The sequence below is a fragment of the Octopus bimaculoides genome, chromosome 17, assembly GCF_001194135.2.
Source record: "Octopus bimaculoides isolate UCB-OBI-ISO-001 chromosome 17, ASM119413v2, whole genome shotgun sequence".
NCBI lineage: Eukaryota > Metazoa > Mollusca > Cephalopoda > Octopoda > Octopodidae > Octopus > Octopus bimaculoides.
Window position 1 is genome coordinate 14,937,817 of NC_068997.1, and position 6,644 is coordinate 14,944,460.

A 6,644-nucleotide genomic window follows, 5' to 3' on the forward strand; every position below is an offset into this window, starting at 1 on the left:
CGAATAATTATATTCTTGGGAATAGAAATTTCCCTTATGAATTTTTTTGCACACTGGCTTCTTGATAAAATTCTTGTAGAAGAGTTTTATCCTTTTTTGAATTTATTTATCAAATATATATATATATATATACAGCGTTGCCTGACTGGCTCCAGTGACGGTGGCACATAAAAAGCACCATTTGAGCATGGTCGGTGCCAGTACTGCCTGACTGGCCCGTGTGCTGGTGGCTCGTAAAAGCACCCACTGCACTCTCAGAGTGGTTGGCATTATGAAGGGCATCCAGCAGTAGAAACTTTGCCTGATCTGACTGAAGCTTGGTGCAGCCTTCTGGCTCGCCAGCCCTCAGTCAAACTGTCCAACCCATGCCAGCATGGAAAGCGGACGTTAAACAATGATGACGATGATTATATATATATATATATATATATATGTGTGTGTGTGTGTGTGTGTGTGTGTGTGTATAAATATGTGTGTGCGTATGTGTGTATGTATCTGTGTATCTATATATATATAATTTTCTTTGATTGTGTCTCTTTTTTGCCAAGAGAACTTGTGACATTATCAACAACAGCTTATTTTAGTTACCAAAGGGTTTATATCTATTCTTTATGTCTCATTCGCTTAATTTCTATGTAAATTTAAGAAAGCTTATGCAGATATTTAAAACAAATTTTACCTTATATCTGTCACAGTATATATTCTCCCTGTTTAACAGATGTCTCGAAAAAAATGCCATTTAAACATAATAACTAGGATTAAAAATTTGTTTCTTCTAAAATTATAATCCTTTTTCCGATGCACATATGCAAACTCTTACACACATACACATGCATGTGTGTGTTTGTGCGTGTGGTATGTATCAATATAATTTAATGGATTCCTTTCTATGGCAGTAGTAATAAAGATTGAACTTAAGATCTGTATGTTTTATTTTTCCTTTTCTTTGCTGGGCTTTCTTGTATAATCAAGTAATTTATGTCAGCTGGCTATCATAACAGAGTTACACCTGTTGCATACAAATAGCTTTACAATTAGCATTGCATAAATTATCTCCCTTGAATTTTATATCCACAGCCTCGGTTTTCTTCTCTTTCCGTTTCCCCATCATTCAGCCGTTTCTCTCTCATTTACTCTCAGAATACATATCTGTCTTTCAAGCCAGCTAGATAACTGCCTTACTGTATGTGACCCCTACCCTGCACAGTAAATAATTATTATTTCTACGATTGTTTCTTCGTGTAAAGAACTTTGTTCCTCTTAATAGGAAAAGCTTTGCATATAACAACAATAAAACTTTACAATAACACTTACAACAACTACAGCTGCAGCCGCAGAAAACGAGGCAATGATTAATTTCAAAACCATATAGCCACAAAACAGCTGCTTCCACAGGTACAATCTCAGTTGCGTTAGAAAGAACAACAGCACCAACAACACCTGCACCAGGTACGTTCAATGAACCAAACCACCTTGATGGTTTCTGCTCTAGTACGAAGGTAAAAGAGCAACAGCTGCAACAAGGAAAACAAAAAAAAAAATAATAAAACAAAGGTAACAGCAGCGACAACATTGAGGAGGCTGATGCCATTCGTTTTATAACATCTTTCTTTGCAACGCTCTGTGATATTACATGTGGTAAAACGAGAGCAGGAAGAGGGAAATCAGATGTTGCAATTGTCAGGAATGTGACGCCGCAAAAATGCAGAAGGACCAATTTGCTGTGGTATGAAATTACTGATATTAACTATACTAACTCATTGTCATCGTCGTAATTATCATCATCATCGTCGTCGTCGTCGTTGTCATCGTCATCATCATCATTATCATTACTGACATCCTCATCATCACCATCATCATCGTCATCGTCATCATCATCATCATCATCAACATCATTGCTGACATTCTCGTTTGTAATTGTTTTTTTTGTTTTTTTATTACAGGTATGGCAAAGTGTGAGTCATGGCGAACAATTTACATCAAGACTTGACACCGATGGATTTCTTTTTTTTTGTGGGATGTTTAAGATGTGTATAAACAATATGATTGTAATATAGAAATTTCCTGGTTTCAGAATATTTAAATATTTGCCTCTATAAAATGAGACAGCTTACAGAATCCAAGTCAAGACACATCTTCCATTTCCATTTCATTATACAGCTTGTATGTATAGTGAGAAATTGAGTTTTATAGGAATTTGGCATTGGTTCCAGTTTTGCGTGACCTTTAAACAGTTTCACTTTCCATCCAAGCAAATCTTCCTATAATTCTTCCCATTCATCTTGTCAATTACATAAAACAGTGGCACATCACTTCCACTTTTTAAACTTTCGTTTTATCCAGTAACATTTCATGGGTCATTGGCTCGCAACTAAACTCATTAGCTTCATTGTTTTTATGTTAAGGGTTATGACTCTAAAGTTTTGTTTGGTACAAGAAGCGAAATAAAATGATACAACTTGGAATCAAGCCTTTGTCTCACAATTATTAGTTCACAGGGAGAAAACCAATACTTACCACTAACTATAAGGCATTAACACCAAATAATGTCACAGTAGAATAAATTATAATCACAGCAACAAAATGCTGAACCTGTTTCAGTATTCAACAAAAGCATTAATATTTTTGACAAAAGTAGAGTTGTTTTTATGTATGTATTTGTGAGTATAAAGTTACACATCCTTTATTATTTAATGTGTGTACTTACATGCTTACACACAAAGTCTGAGTGCCAAATGTTTATGTCCTATGAGATAGCTTAAACCTAGACAGTACTGAAGGAACATAATATTGCTTTACAGAGTATAATTCCTCAGTGGAATTGTTCCAAAGTTTCTGAAACAAAAGTAAAGTTCTTCAATAATGGTATCGCCCCTATATGTACCAAATCCTGAAACTAGATATAAATTGATTCCAGCTTTACTTCTCTCTGACCTTTGAAGAATTTCCATCTAGTTGAAATATACCAACTGTCTCGGAATGATAAATAATTAGAGACTGGGAGAATGGTAAACACAGAACCAGAGCAAAGATTGAATGTTATAGTTTGGTATGGTATGGTGAGAAAAGCTGAAAAATGGCTAATTGCTAAAGGGCAGAAGAGCAGAGTGTAAGAAAGAAGCAAGCAAGGGAGAGGGTGGTCAGTGAGTTGGGTGGAAGGTTTGGAGATCTCAAATAGAATCATTCAGGTAGAAAAAGAGAAAGAGGAAATGATCAAGGAGTTGAGGAGTGTGGTTAAGGGATGAATATCTCTCAACACAATACAAGTATTCTCATTAGGAAGCAGGCCCACCAATGAACTGAATCAAAGGGGAAGGAAATGAAGCTAACAGTAGGTAAGTAGATAAATAGACGGGAAAAATTAATTGAATAAATGGGTGCATGTAATTCTGGCGAGCTGATTAGACATTGCAGGTAATTACTCTCTTATTAGCAGTGCCAATTTCTTGGATTTCATCATTAAACATCTCCTGCAGGCTGATGCAGCCATTTTCATGTCACAGTCATTGTAATGAGTTGAGTGACTTGGCATTGGTTAATCAAATAAGTGAAAGTCCAACTGTACAGCAATGATTCTTGTGCCGTTTCTATAATATTTGCAGAGCGGCATGCGAATGTTAAAACAACATATGAAATAGAAACTAATCATTTAATTCTATCACAGTTGAATTACACAGAACTGGTGACTTTCTGATTAAGGATTTGAAGTTTTTACAATTCTTCATGCTACCAATTTCAAAGACTTGTTATTTGAATTAAGGATCTAAGGTGAAGATATTGGTCAGATCGGGTTGTATTCTGTTAGAAATTTTGCATTGCTTTCTTTTTCTTCTTCTTCTTCTTCGTTACTTAGTAGAGTGGTATCCACAGATTTTCAAAGTTCCTACTGGAAGGATACACACAAAAACACGGATAGATAGATAGAGAGATAGATAGATAGATAGATAGATAGATAGATAGATAGATAGATAGATAAAGACATGCGTGCATACATACGTACATACATACACACACACATAGATAGATAGATAAATAGATACACAGATAAATAGTCAGATAGATAGATAAACAGATAGATAGGCAGATAAATAGACAGACAGATATATATATATAGATAGATAGATAGATAGATAGATAAGGTTTGAGCAATTAATGTTCAATTTTAATTGTTGGTAATGAGTATTTGAGGAGAAGAGGAGTTCTATAAGGTTGTAGCTCTAAGGAAAAAATGCAGATAAAGTGCTTAGTTTAAAAGTCAATGATTTTTAAGGACACTTGAGAACATACAGAAATGTGTTGGATACATTTCGATGAAAGTAGTAGAGATTTGTTATGTTCAAAACAGCAAAGAACATACAGAGAACAGAATTCAGCTATGGGCCAGTGGATGCCGAAAGTATTGTTCAATATTGTATACTGCAGAAACTCAATCAAGATTTATTCTCTGTCTTTTATTTGCTTCAATCATTAGACTACGCCCATGCGGGAGCACTGCTTTGAAGAATTTTTAGTTGAGTGAATCAACACTGGAACATTTTTTTTAAGCGTGGTACTTGTTGTATCCTTCTCGCTTGCTGAACTGCAAAGTGATTACAGGGATGTTAACACACCAACACTGGTTGTCAAGTGGTGGTGGGGATAAACACTGATATAGACAGACAGACACACGCACACACACACATATACAATGGGCTTCTTTCAGTTTCTGTGTACTACATCCACTCAAGGCTTTGGTCAGCCAGAGGCTAGAAGATGTCACTTGCCCAAGGTGCCACAGAATGAAACTGAACCTGGGACCATGTGGTTGGGAAGGGTCAAGTATCTTCTACTGAACTGTAGATGGATCTGATAGATAGAAACTATGGAAGCCTGTTGTATGTGTGTATTTGTGTTTGTCCTCCTACCATTGCTTAAATACCTCTAACTTAGCATTTGACACAAGAGACTGATAAAATAACAAAAAGAGGACCCTTAAGTACTGAGATCAATTTGTTTGACTAATCCCTTTGAGGTTGTGCCCCAGTATCGTTGTAGTCCAATGCCAGTACTCCATCAGTTACAATGAAGCTTCCAGTTAATTTGATCAACAGTACAGCCTGCTCTTGAAATTAACTTGCAAGTGGCTGAGTACTCCACAAACACGCATATCCTTAACATAGTTCTCAGGGAGATTCAGAGTAGCACAAAGTGTGACAAGGCTGGCCCTTTTGAATTACTGGTACTACTCCTTTTTGCCAGCTGCGTAGACTGGAGCAATGTGAAATAAGGAACGCACACATATGAGAAGCTTCTTTCAGTTTCCATCCACCAGATCCACTCACAAGGCTTTGGTCAGCCTGAGGCTATAATAGGAGTCACTTGCCTGAGGTACCATGCCACGCAGTGGAATTGAACTCAGAACCATATGGCTGGGAAGCAAACTTTTTACCACACAGCCATGCCTGTGCCTATATTGTCTGTTTGTGTGGAATTCTGTGACACTCAGTTCTGCTATCCAGTTTGTTCAGAATTTCTTCCAATTTTCCACTTGGCTAGTCCCAATAAACAAAATAATACGTGTTATGAAGTAGAATAACATAACGCTTGTAACAACTTTTAAACCTTAAATCTTTCAGCTTTCAAAACCCGTCAAAATCCAGCTGTCATATTGACGGTGCCTGTTGTTCAAACTGGTTATATAGCACCCTGTTGATGCATTACTTTTGAGAGAAATGGTGCATGAATTTTAAGTTAACTACTCTGCCATCCCAATGGCTTAATGACAGCTAGATAAGACATTTGACAGCAGTTCTAGCATAAAATAGCAGTTTATTCTGATGGTAAGTAGCTTACTAAATTACTAAGTCCATCCGCTTTACAATCGGATTCTTATTTGAACACAAGAACCTTAGTATCTTATTTTTTTTATCAGGGTTTCTCAAAGTAGGATTTGTTTACATACATATAAATACATATACATACATACATACATATATACATATATATATATATATATATATATATATATATATATATATATATGTATGTATGTATGTATGTATGTATGTGTGAATGTACGTATGTTTTCGTTCAAGAGAAGATAAAGCAGGAAATCTCCATTACTGCTAAAGATTCAAATTCAAATTCACAACTAGAAGATCAATAGTTTGTTCTATCATTGAATTACCATTTTAGAAACATGGATCAGTGAACTGGATACTATAAAACTCAGAAATGTGAGGCACTGAACTATGTAACCTTAGGCTTCTGTGTTACCATTTTAGCCTTGCACCAACTCAACTGCTTCTAATGAGAAAGAATTATATGAATGATGATAATGATGATGATGATGATGACGATGACGACGATGACGATGATGACGATGACAATGAAGATTTCGTCTGTTATTCTCTCACTTAACTTTCGTATTATTGTCCACTGGATTATATGATGCATTGATTTAAAATGCCACTTAGCTGACGTATTTATATATATATATATATATATATATATATATATATATACGAGTATCCAAAATATGGCATATATATGATTTGTGGAGACAGAGAAGGAGTCATGGACAAAATAGCAGCCGACATAACAAAAAGAGGAATGCAGGTAAAAAGATAAATATGTGAGGAGACCGACTGAAAGTTGGATAAACA

General features: G+C 35.7%; 1 long non-coding RNA gene across 1 annotated transcript in view; it reads left to right on the top strand.

Annotated features, from left to right (window-relative positions):
* LOC128249684 (uncharacterized) overlaps positions 1-2,377 on the top strand; it is a 10,657-nt gene extending 8,280 nt beyond the window's left edge. The window contains exon 3 of the long non-coding RNA XR_008265798.1: positions 1,944-2,377. This is a non-coding gene — a long non-coding RNA (uncharacterized LOC128249684). The remainder of the gene's footprint in view (positions 1-1,943) is intronic.
* Positions 2,378-6,644: the final 4,267 nt, after the last annotated feature.